The sequence below is a fragment of the Triturus cristatus genome, chromosome 6, assembly GCF_964204655.1.
Source record: "Triturus cristatus chromosome 6, aTriCri1.1, whole genome shotgun sequence".
Lineage (NCBI taxonomy): Eukaryota > Metazoa > Chordata > Amphibia > Caudata > Salamandridae > Triturus > Triturus cristatus.
In genome coordinates, this window is record NC_140589.1 from 1,260,163,932 (window position 1) to 1,260,177,847 (window position 13,916).

Genomic DNA, 13,916 nt, shown 5'->3' on the forward strand with positions numbered 1-13,916 from the left:
GAAGAGCCCAATGGAGAAAAGCATTCCTAGCCTCACTCTCCATCTCTTCCACGAGGAAAACCGCACATGGTACAGTTATCTGTATTTCCCCCTCCCAGCTCTTTCATGCGACAGCTACTATCACCATATACAATAACGGAATTATCCTCATCCAAGCCACAGACCGTAATTTAAATCTCTTGGACAACCTCTTCCCCATCATTAAATACCTAGTGACAAAACCCCAATTGGCTACCCATTCTTCTCTCATCGCTAGCACACAATTGGTAACAACACCCACCCCGGCTGACAGCCTCGCTCCTCTACCACCCTGTCCACTTCCGTCTTCAGATTCCTACGATTCCTCCACCCAATTTACCCCTCCCTCCAACACACCGCACATCACCTTATCAATACCACCCTGCACGCTTGACATCCTCGCCCCTCGTTCACCCCGGCCACTGCTGGCATCGGTTTCTTATGATACTTCCACCCCGACTACCCCTCCCAACAACACACCCCACAACACTTCACCTAACCCACACACTCTACCCCCAGCACGACTGAGACAGCATACGCTCCTCCCTTAGATTTGGAACCCCCTCAACTTAAGCCCATAGCTCCCCTCCCCCCTAACATCATACCCCCCCATAACCACCATCTCTCCCGTTACTTCACCCTTGCCCCATATTGCTTCTCCTTACATATATTCCCCTCATCACAGCCACCCCCCCACGTTGGTTGCTGGCACATAATATGACACTCCATTACCTCTCTGAAACCACGCCACTCTCAGAGCAAGCCACGCTCCCAATTACCATTCCTACAATTCCCACACCCACACAACAGCCAGCCAGCCACCCCCACAACGCAGCTGATATAGCTGAGCTCATCATTTCACAGGAGTTGGACCTGTTAATGTTAACTGAAACTTGCCTAACAGAATCCTCCACCCCACTCATCGACATTCTAGTGCCCTCTGACTACGACATCATTAGATTGGACAGAACGGACAAGATAGGGGGAGGTATAGCCTGTATACATCGTAGCAATATCACTGTAAACAGAGCCATATCGCCGGTATTCCCCTTGTGCGAATACATATGCCTTGACATTAGCAGCAACGGCAAACCAGTATGCTTGCTTCACATCATCTATCATCCACCAGGAGACAACCTCCTCTTCACTGAACACCTCATGGATATGATTTCAACTAACAATGGGCGGCAAAATACCCAAATATTCCTTGGCGACTTCAATCTCCATTGGAATGACAACAATGACGCAGTGGTCATTAGTCTCAAAAACTTCCTGGATGATCTAGCACTCACCCAAACCTGCAACAGCACTACACATAATAAAGGCTCAACCCTTGCTCTTATAAACTCCAAAATTGACGTCATTCAGTTGGAGTCGGTCCAACCCTGTGACTGGTTGGACCATCATATTATCACCTTCTTTATCAAGGAAACAGTAAAACTCAACTTGGCTCAATCCACAAAACCAAAGATCTGGAAAAGAGACTTGAAAAAACTCAGCCCCAACACACTACCCTCCTCCAGCTACAACCTGCTTTGGCCCCCTGTAGGCACCTCCGACGTCCATGATCTCACCAACCACTACCTCAACTCCATGACCACGATAATTAACGAGGTAGCCCCTCTTCAACTAAAGAGAGTCTCCACTAAAGACTCTAAGCCCTGGTACAACGGTCTACCTAATAAGGATAGACGGTCTCACCTCAAGTTATTAAGGAAAAAGAGAAATGCCTACTACAAAAAGATCAAGCGCACTAAAGCAGACTTCTTCAGCCACCAATTAGACCAAGCAAGAAATCGTCCCAAAAAACTGTTCAAGTTAATCAAAACGCAATCCAAGGATGCACCTCAATGGCTACAAGACATAGCCCAGCCACAACCCAATTGTGAAGAATTTTCTGCCTTCTTTAATCAGAAGACTGACAACATCAAGAAGGATCTCCTAAATGACCTATTATTACACACTGCTCCTCATACGAAAACCTCCACCTCACTACCAACCGCACCACATTAAATCCCCTCAAAGTTTGACCTAAAAAACGATGCAGCCTGGTCTTCCTTTGATACTTACACTGAAGAGGCTTTAGGCAAGATTCTCAATGCCCTGACGCCTGCCAATCACCTCACCAATCCTCTCCCTGCAAATGCTGTTAAAGACTTAACCACATGGCTTCTGCCGCTCTGGACCAAAATCATTAACAGTTCACTTCAACAAGGCTGCATCCCAGACTCCCTCAAAGTAGGACAGGTTTCACCCATCCTAAAGAAACCAACAGCTGACCCTACGGACCTTAACAACTATCGTTATATATCCAATATTCCCACCTTGGCCAAATTACTTGAAAAATGTGTACACCACCAATTGACTAAACATATTGATCACTTTGACCTTCTGAACAAACACCAATCAGGTTTCAGAGCAGGTCACAGCACTGAATCAGCCATGACACACATTATTGACGATGCACTACAAATCCTTGACCAGAATGGATCATGCCTACTCATCCTACTAGACCTATCCTCAGCCTCTGATACTGTCAAACATGAGTATCTGATAGAGCTTCTGAACCATAGAATGGGTCTATCAGAGTCAGTGTTAAACTGGTTTACCTCTTTTCTCCATAACCGAACACAAAAATTCAAGGTCAACAACACTCTTTCCCAACCCTTACCAGTAACGTTGGGAGTCCCGAAAGGATCCTCACTATCTCCGACACTGTTTAACCCGTTCATGGAACCTCTCACCGAAATTCTACATGTGTCTAACATGCAATTTCATATGTATGCTGACGATACACAACTTTATCTTAAGATCAACACCCTAGAAGACATTAAATTGCTTAATTCCACGCTCAGGAACACCCAGACCTGGCTGGCAGAAACCATCTCAAATTGAACGCTCTAAAAACCAAATTCCTCCTTATAGCTCCACCCGCCAAAGTCCCCTTAATGCAAGACTTGATCAAACATCTTACTGCACTCAACGTTCAACCAACCATTGTGGACTCAGCGAAATCTTTGGGAATTACTCTTGACAGCAACCTCACTATGCAACAACACATTAGCAACGCTACAAAGGGAGCAAACTTCCAGATAAACACACTGAGGAAGATGAAACCCATCCTGCCAGTCAATGACTTCAAGCTGGCAGTACAAGGTCTAGTTATACCTCGAGTGGAGTACGGAAGTGTCTTTTTATGTGGCCTTCCAAAAGCTACAACAGCTCCCTTAACCCCTTCGGTGCTCATGACGGAATGGTTCCGTCATGACCCACGGTTGAGCTGTGCTCATGACGGAACCATTCCGTCATGACCACGCCCGCGCAAGATTCCGTCAGCACAGCGGCGGAATCTGCGCAGCATCGAAGGGGTTAAGAGCCTCAATAAATGCTGCAGCAAGACTCATCACTGGCTCAAAAAGAAGTTCCCACATTTCCCCAGATTTAAAATCCCTGAACTGGCTACCACTTGAAGCCAGAATTCATCTAAAAATAGCGTGCATGACGCATAAGGCCCTACATCATAATGCACCCAGCTACCTCGCACAGACACTGACGATCTCTGGTGGTCTAAGATCCACAAGGAGTGTGGAAAACCTACTACTAAAACCTCAAAGGTTCAACAAGAGGAAAACATATAAACGATCCTTCTCGGGGATGGCGCCCAGGATATGGAATACACTTCCCCCAGAAACCAGACTGAATGCCTCTACTTCATCTTACAAAAAGGAAGTTAAAGCAATTCTCATGGCAAAATTCACCTGAACACAGACTAAATAAATTCTGAGATCAACAGCTCCCTCACTTGTAACCCTTACTATGTTAAGGGTGCAACTAAACATCCTACTCACTTTATCTGCCCTTGACTTGACTTAATGGGGATGTTCCTGTTATGTACCCTACTGCTTTTTGCACGAGATGTAATGTATACGTGAGTTACCTGCATTTATTTGTTTGTATAACTAACAGTTGCTTAATGTAAAGCGCTCTGATATCCGCAAGGATCTTGTTCAAGCTCTATAAAACCCTAAAAATAAAATAAATAAAATAAAATAAAATAAAATATGCAGAACTATAGTGGGATGGACTCCATGACAGCAATGTCAAATTACTTCAACCACCACAGCTGGGGATTGCCTGCTCTGTGCCTACCCTCAATTATTCTAAATATGCATATTTGTGCATACGTATCATACTAAGTTTAGAAATTGATTTTTATTCTCTTAATATTCAAACAACAGTGCCTAGATACCTCAGCGCTTACACACAGTAATTTTGATCTATGCCAACCAAAATATGAACTAGTTGGACTATGTATTATTGTCCTTTTGTACAGGATTATCAGGAATATGTATTTTGAGATTCGATTGAAAGAGGACTACCAAAATTGAAAAATACGTTGACTCCATTCAATAACAGATAAACCCAAGAAGAAGAAAAAGAAGTTACTGAAATAAAGAGCCTTTTGCTCGCTTATCCTTAGTTACTATCAAAATATGAAGCACATATTTCCCATTCTGCTGTAACTACTTCTTACTTTTACAGGTTGGCTGCTTGAAAAAAACAAACTTTACTGTAAGAAGATGATCAAAAGCATTGTGAAGAAATATGCAAACACATCACCATTTGAAGGATTTTTAATGAGTTCAATTACCTCCATCCAAGAAGTTTGATGAATGTAAAGAATGTCTGCCTCTCAAATTGTGATTTGACACTGACGGAAGCGATGTGTTGTAGATGTCACTTCCAAATACCAGATCGGTATGCTATGTATCAATGTTGTGCAACTGATGTCTGATTGCAAATCATTGAATGCTACCAAGTCCTCAAAAGAGGTGATAGCACAGAGTTATCGTCACTTTAGTGCAGCCAAAGTCGCGATAAATCTATCGCCCAATTCACAAGCCGGTGCAAACAGCCGACATCACCAGTTTTCCGGCGATAGCATCCTCAAAAACACATCGCCACGGTCGGCCCCGGCAACTTTCACTAATGAGATGCAGAGTAGGCGTTCCCGAGCAAACAGCTGCAACAACACCACACCGCAACATTCTCAACCACCAGCCAGATAGGCGATAAGATCACAAAACATGCAATAAGGCATGTTAGCAGCAGGAAATTAACACCTGCTCTGACCTGGTGCAAAGTCGGCCGACACCCGGAACCAGAAAAGGGAGCCCAGCCCAGAGCCACACCTGAAGAACAACAGATGCCATGGAACTACTCATCATGCAGCTCGGAGCCCCAACAGGGCCAAAACACCCATCGCCACCACCCCGAGGACCGCCACCCCACGGTCCCCCACCGCCCCCCTGGATCACCACAGGGGCAGTGCAGACAAAGACAGCAGACCTTCAGGAAATGCACCAGCCTCACAGACTTAACACCAAAACATTGTCATTGCCCACTACAGATTCAAAAGGACAACTATCCTCCGCATCCCGAACATTATTGCCGACAGGCTGATGGCACCAACACAGCAGATAACCAACATCCCTCCACAGACAAAGCTGCTGGCTGTGTTGCACCTGTTGGCCTCTGGGACTTTCCAACCAACAACCGCCAGGGTCGGAGGAGTCTCACAGCCAGCCCTATCCAAGTTTCTCAAACCTGTCCTGGATGCCATCCTCAGCTTGGTACCCCAGTACCTATACTTCCCCCATACTGCGCAGGAACAGCTGGAGACCAAGCAAGGCTTCTACGCCATAGCTGCATTCCTGCATGTGTTGGGGGCAATTGACTGCAAACATGTCCTACTTGTGCCCCCTGCCGACACTGCACACAATTACCGCAACAGAAAGCACACACATTCCATCAATGTGCAGGTAATAGTGGACCACCAGGGACTCTTCACCAATTTCGTCGCCAACTACCCAGGCAGTGTGCATGACTCATACATCTTCGACAGTCCATCATCAATCGGCGCTTCCAAGATGGCACCTACGGAAACGCATGCTCGTTGGTAAGTACCAAACAGACACACCACACACCTCCACTCCACAATCATGCAACTCATAACTCTGGCAATACACACGTTACAAACCCACATACAACATGCCAAACAACATGCCCACCCACCAGACAAAACAGCACAACTTACTTTGGCAACCTGGCCTTGCCATGTACATGATCCATCAATGGCATGGCACCTCAGCCACACAATAGCAGAATGTGGGAAGAGATGGGAACCTGGCACGTACGAAGGAGGCAACTGACCCATGAATGAGAATGTACACAACGCCAAGAGTGGCGTGGATGTGCTGGACAGACTGCAGTATGCAGACCACAGACATATCCATTTCGACATATAATGCTGGTGTTGGTAGTGTTGTGGACAGTGGACACAACAATTTCACCCCAGCCAGTGGGGAAGATCACAGAAATGTAGCTTGTTACGTCCCCCCTGTAAGCGTGCGCGGAGTGGGCTGGCCCGGCAAATGCAAGGCTAGCATAGGGGTGCGAATAAAAAGCATGTATCTCTCAGCATGGTTCTTTTCCGGAATGCCCATCATTTCTGCCAGGGCGACGCCTTTCACCCAGCCACGAGGCTGACGCCTTGTGCGGCCATGTCTGCGATGCTGGGCGCCTGCCACAGCCCGGGCCACTGCTCCCAGGACCAGTCTCATCCGCCCCTGCGCATTCCAGGCCTCACTGCTCACCTGCCAACACCAGCGTGTCTCCAAGAGTGCCCACCACGTGCCGGTGCAAGCTCCAAGCTCAAGGCCATGACCTTGGCAGCCTCCTCAGACCATCATGGCCTCCACGAGCAAGGCCCGCAGTACTCCTTTTTCGTTGACGTACTCCACCAGCATACACAGAGGATAAGTAGGTCACACATTTGGAACTGAGTCTTGTTCACAGAATGGCAGAGTACATATTTAAGGCATCGTTTAAATCCCTATACTCCCTTCAATATGCTGCCAGCAACTCTGTGCATAGCATTCCGACAACACGTGTCTGTGGGCCACTGAGGACTTCTGTCTTTGGTCTACACACCGGTCCAGCAAGCCTCAGACAAATCCAATCCAATCCTTCCCAGGCAGGACACGGCATCGTCGCAGGGTGCACACCCGCTCAGCTCTGGTGGCCCCACCTGTCAACCAGGAATCTTCTCCACATGACATTACTAAGCCGTGTGTTAGAGATCCAGGTGGAGCTGGCTGCACAGCGGTTGCCCCACGCTGACCGCTGCCTCCGGCACACACTGCGGTCGAGTAGGACACACAATAGGAACTGAGTCTTGATTTGTTCATTGCAGAGATAATATCATTGTACAGGCCTCATCGCAGACTGCATCCCCTCACAGCTCTGGTGCCACTGACTCTGTGCCACAGGAGTCATGGGTACTCTCCGGTTGAACTTTGTTGGCGTCTGAGTCTATGGCCTGGGGGTTGTCTTCATCATGTAGCTGATACTGACATGGTGGGAAAAAAGGAGACTGTAGCATTCAACTCCTCCATATTGCCTGTTTCTGCTTGCTTATGCCCTCCGCATCATGCCCTGGATGAAAACCTTCCACTGTCCCCCGTAACACTCCGCTACATTTTCCTTGGACATCAACGAGGACCCGCTCAGCACTCGTGGCCCTATCTCAGTGCACTACAAGTCACCGTCCCTTGCAGGTCTTTCTGTGCCGGTCGCAGGGCATCTGGGACCACTAACTCTGTGCAGCTCTTTTCATGGACCCTTGCTGTTTGTACTTTGAACTTCTGATTGTTTGATCACTGTTGTAGTTGTTGCCAGCACCAACCAACCCCTGAGGGGTTGCTTACACTACCCAACACCCATCCACCACAGGCATCACTGGGCGTGTGACCATGGCAATAAAAGGGGCCGGGCGCACGTGCCCGTAGCCAGTTCCATAATTCTCTCAGTGTGTCCGTGTGGTCATTATGTATGCATGAGGGCCCCGGGCCATACCATATCACATTGTGCTGTGTACAGCGTGCGCAACCTTGTCACCTCAGGCAGTGGAGTAGACCTGGGACATGTAGCTGTGCCGGACCCCCCTGTGAGCATATGTGAGTGGACCGGCGTGCGGCAGTACAGTGTAGGGGGTGTGGTCATTCGACACGTGGCTCTGGGCATGGTTGAGTTTAGACCTTGACCAGGAGGAAACTGATGCATGTGTCTCTGGTGTAGTGTCTGCGCCAGCAGTCACGCAATGTGCAATGTTGCCATGTAGCATGCCCACGGATTGTGGCCACGGCCGAGGGGTACATGAGGGTGAGCAAGCCCGCCAGGGGTCCAGGATCATACATGCCAACTGTTGTGTGTGTCGCTATTTCCACAGCATAAGCCAAAGGTCTACCCTCAACTGCAGGGCGAGTTCAGTCAGGCATGAACTCTACATCTGTGTCCGCCCTGTCCTCACCATAGGCCTACACACATGTGGCCACCCACCTTCAGCGGACAACATCACTGTGTCGTTGTAAGGCTTGTGGACATGCGCAGAAGGGCACGACAATGGTGTGCCGTATGGGTGCAAGTGATGCAACCCCACTGCGCACACTAGTGAATGGGCACTGCGGGGAGGGAGGAGCAGCAGTGAGGCTACGTAATACACATTGATGCCGCTCATTTGCAACAAGCAGTACATGTCATACAGGAATCACAATGTCACACATCCCACACCAATGAACCAGTGAGCCTGCCAACACATCATGCAGAACCAACTATTGACTCATGTCTTTCTGCACTGTCACAGGTGACCAAGGATATGCACTCTGCGCTTGAATGAAGACGCCCCTCCGAGGCCCGAACACACTGGCCCAGAGGCAGCACAATGCGGCCCACAAACACACCAGGGGCATCGTGGAACACACATTTGGCATGTTGAAGTCACATTTCAGGTGCCTGGACGTCACAGGTGGAAGGCCCCTGTACAACCCTGACATAGTGTGCATGATGATCATTGCATGTTGTGTGTTGCACAACATATGTGGAAGCAGCAAGGCACCATGGATACCAGTCCCAGAGGCACCGGATGATGAATATGAGGCAGGTGGGCCACACCCCACTGTAGCTGCAGCAGGAATAGCCCGCAGGGACACCATCATCGCAAATTTCTTCTGATGAACACATCACATTGTGACAGTCCTTGGCAATCATGGGACAGTACAGGACAACCACAGGCACATCATGTGCAAATAAATGCATTCCAAAGTAACATTCCCTAAGTGCATGTCACTCATCTGTTCGGGCACATCACTCAGACAGGTGTGAGTGCGACATGTGTTGATGACGATTTTATGATGTGTTCATGGATGGTGGGTGTGTCACCTCTATGCAGATGGGCTGTTTGGGGTGTCACGTATTCGAAATGCCAGTTCTGTGTGTCACAGTTAGTAGGGTATCCCACTCTTCGGCGTTTCACGTGTGTCCAAGATCATTAAATTTTTGCTGCCATTAGTTACCTACAGGTGACAACAGGGCTCCTTTTGGGGTCAGTTATGTACCACGATGATGCAGGGACTCAAGTCCCACAATATGGGAAAAATGTACGTAAACGGGAGTCACTGCCCCAACATTTGTCCATGCTGTCATTATTGAGTGATCATGGCAATGACACGTCTGTGTGCAGGGGGTTGCTTGTCCCTCTGCAATGTGAAGGGGAGATGCTGTTTCACTGTGTGTTCCATGCATGTGTCTGCTTTGGCTCAGTTTGCATGCAGACTGCATGTCAATGTACATTGTACATTGTAACTGTGAGGAGATGCCTATGTGATGCGGGACAATGGTCATTTGTACTACATCATGGATGTGGGGCTGTGCTTGTACATTGTCATCTCACCGTTTTAACGCGGTTATTTGCCGCGTTGTGGTGGTGCCGCCGTATTGAGAATACCACGTTTACACAGTGTTATTTTCCCGCGATAGACTACGATATGAAGAGTTGCGTTAAGCTACTTTTGCATTAGTTATCACACGTTCTTGAGAATATCCCCCAAAGTGTCCTCTTGGTACCCCTTGTAATTTAAAGAAAAACCTTTGTTGGGAAATGGGCAGTGGTCCACAGGACTACTGCCAACTCTCACCCAAAACAAACAAAAAAACTTACCTGTTTAAATATAACCCCGTTTCAATTAAGGAAAAACGTTGGAAAAAAGGTTTGCTTTCTTTAAAAGTGATCATCACAACATGGAGGTCTGGTCAACAGCCCCACCAGCTCCGTGATTACCTCCAATCAGTGGATCACAGTTTGCAACCTACCTTATTAATATTTAAGACTGTGACCCAGTACATTTCGGAATTTCATGAAGTAACCTATTACTACAGAGGTCGGTTAAAAAACTTTTTTACTCGTAGCAAAAATATTGATCGGAATTTGTGGTTAGTGTTTGTGAACAGCTATTAACACATCAACCCCTTTTACTTACGAGCTAGTATTCATTTTACAAAATGTGTAAAGTACCCCCATCACTCTATGCCCCAGTATCACCTTTTGCTCTGTTGATAGAAACTCCCCTGCACTGCTTTTACTAAAGTTGTTTTGCCCTGTAACTCACTTCAGGGGATTTTGATGACTTCTTTCCTGATTCTTTATGTTTTCACCTCAGACATACCATAGATTCCTGTCTTGTCCTTTTTGATGTGCAATACAAAGTAATTTTCATCAGAGCAACATTCAAATGACAGCTTTAAAAATTGTTTAAAATTTCCCTCCTCTCTTTTTTAAATCTCACAGCATTATGCTTATGTCAACAAATCTTGCCTTTAACGTTTTTACCTTCCTTTCGTTCACTTCGGAAAGTGGCTTTTTCCATGTTTGCGCATTCTTTCTCAAAGGAGCACGTCTTGTTTTCTTTCTTTCGATGGTGATTTCAATGGCTACATCTGTCTTCTAGTGCACTTTGACATGTTATTGTATTATTTCACATGTGTGTCTTTGCCCTGTCTGTGGTCTACTGTGCCTAAGTAATGGTTTCCCTGCACTCGTACTGTACAAACAAGCATTTGCTCGTTCTTTCATTCCATCTGTTTGGGTGGAAATGTGGGGAGTGACGTTGATTGCTGAATTGTTTGAATTTCGCATTGGCTCCACTCATTTGTTCGGATCACCTATTACAAACCCTTGATTGCTGCTGTTTTATCTACCTGGGATGCAATCAGTCGACAGGAAAGCTAAGCACAGCTTCATTCTTCGATGTGTACTCAGTTCTTTCATCGGGTCATGTAGCATTAAGGCTTTCAAGTCTCTGATTTGACGTGGCTTAAACGAGTGGGCAGAAAGAATTTTTAAACTATATGGAAAGTGATTACGAAACGGCGTGGGCTTTCTCACTTCCTGCCAAGAACTAAGGACTATGACAAGCCTTAAATAGCAATCATTATTTAAAAATCATGGTGCCGTTTGATTAAATGCACTCTTTAACAGATTTTAATGTATTCTAGGGGTGTATGAAACTAGTGTAAATTGCAGTTGCGTAATTATGTGGAATTTTTTTAATTTCTGGTCAAAATTATGTTTAATTATAAGAAATCTAAAACTGGCATATTTTAGCTGGAAATGCATTTTTTTGCGCAGCCATTTTGGATGCGAAGACACATTTTGCAATTTAAAAAAACCTACAAGCACAGCAAACAGCAGCTGCTCACCTTCTGGTCATTCACATTGTTCCTTCATGGTTGTGCTAAACTTTTGCTGTGATTGGTGCGTAATTTTGCAAAGTGGTGTAATAGCATAAATTTGGAAATGTGCGATAGGCACATCCTAAGCTGGAAACAGAAGTAATCCTGGGTCCGTATCATGATTGGCTTTATTGGCAGAGTGGGAAACAAGCATTTGTTTTTGTGTACCTGCTTTGTGTAAAAGGGAATTCATGAAACTCAGGGGCATATTAAAAGGAGCTATCGCCGAGTTAACGGCACTTTATCGCAGCCAAAGTTGCGATAATCTTATCGCCCCAATCACAAGCTGGTGTTAACAGCCCACAGCACCAGTGGCTGGGTGCCTGTGCCGGCCGCAGTGCATCCGGGGCCACTAACTCTGTGCTGGTCATGTCCGGGACCCCTTTTTCTGAGATATGGGATGGCCTCTGAGGTAATGGCCTTAGGGTCATCAACGCCATGTGTCTGTGCCCAGCGCTGTCCGCTGCCTCCGGCCTCAACTGCGGTCCACCAGGGCTCACACATCAAATCAAGTCCTGACCGGCCCAGATGTCGCATCACCGCAGGAGGCACACGCCAACACCGCCAGGACCACCTCCAACCGCCATCTGCCAGAGTCGAAACCATGGTCCTGACAGACTTATGAAGTTGCTCACACCTGTCGTGGATGCCATTAGCAGACTGATACCCTGCTCGGCACTCCAGGTGCCACTGACTCAGTGCACCGCAAGCCATCGTCCGTTACTGATTGAGTTTTCTGTTGTGGAGAGGTTGCGCAGCAATGTCACCTCAAGCAGTGTGGGAGACCTGGGACGTTGATGAGGTAGATGATGCAGGTGTAACACACCCCAATGCATCTGCATCAGGAATATCTTGAAGGGACACAATCCGAGAATTTTTCTTCACATGGGCGCACTCAGCTGTAGTGCCCCAACCTCAGTGCACTGCAACTCACAGTCACTTCTGTTTGCTCATTGTGTGCCCTCTGGACTTGCTCAGGCTACCTCCATGATGCTCCGCAGTTGTCCCTGTGATGCTGGTGTTGTCTGTTTACGTATTCATTGTGTTAACTGCTGTATTTGTTTCCAGCACCAACAACTCCCTTAGGGCTGGCTTGCACCCACCCCACACACATCCAGCACAGGCGTCACTGTACATGTGGCCCTGCCAATAAAGGGTCCGGGCGCATGTGCCCGTAGCCAGTATAACATAATATCTGCGTATGTCCCTGTGGTCTTGTTGAATGCATGAGGGCCCTGGGCCCTACGACATTACATTGTGCTGTGTACAGCGGATGCAGACATGTCACCGCAGGCAGCGGGTTGGAGCTTGGACATGTAGCTTTGTCGTCACCCACTCAATTCGTAAGGGGAGTGGCCTGGGTCATCGTACGCAGAGCCAATGTGGGTGTGTGACTGCTATTTTCGTGCCCCTGGGCGTGGTTCTGTACTGTGAATGTGCATCTGTATGTGTTTCTATGGCAGTGTGGGTCTCCTTTGTGGGGTGTAGGTGGTCCCTGAAGAATACTAGACACCAATGTATGTGATCTAGTTCACCTTCCATGGGTTCGGGCCCCACCCACATCTGTTGGGCCACCTCCTTTTGGTGTGCTGACACATGGCATTGGGGTGCGATGTGTGTGTGGGTGAAGTGTCGTGAGCCAGTTGTGCTTGCGGGTGCTTCCTGCTGTGTGGTCTGTTGCAGGCTCTGTGTTCTCCTCTAAGTAGCTTGGCTGTCTGGATCCTGGTGGTGGATTGTGTGGGATATCCATGGGCTGTTGTAGGGCGTCAATGTCGAAGGTGTGGTGGTATTCCTCTCTGGCATCACAGATGTGTTGTCTTCTGTGCTATGCTGGAGGTGTTGTGTGCCCCTCTGCAATGTGATGGGAAGATGCATGTTGACATTGTATTGACATGTATGTTGGCGCATTGTTCTTGTTTACATGCAGACTGTATGACAATGTACATTGTGACTTTTTGGGAGGTGCTGGATTCTTCTTCGGGAGAGTGTACATTTGGACTACATGATGGATGTGAGGCCGTACGCATACATTTCCATTTCACAGTTTCCATCTCTGTCAGATGTAGTAGGCATGTTTCTGTGCATGTGCGGAGACAGTTCTGTCCTCTGTTCTGCAGTGTCGGCTTTGCGCATTGTACCACGTTGTCATCAATGTGGGTGTGCTGTTCTAGCTATGTGTGTGTGCTGCAGTGTGCCAAGGGGATGAGGGACATCATCCAGGGTAATTGTGGGTGTGCTGTGTGCTACACCTCGTTGTGCATGTGTGCCAT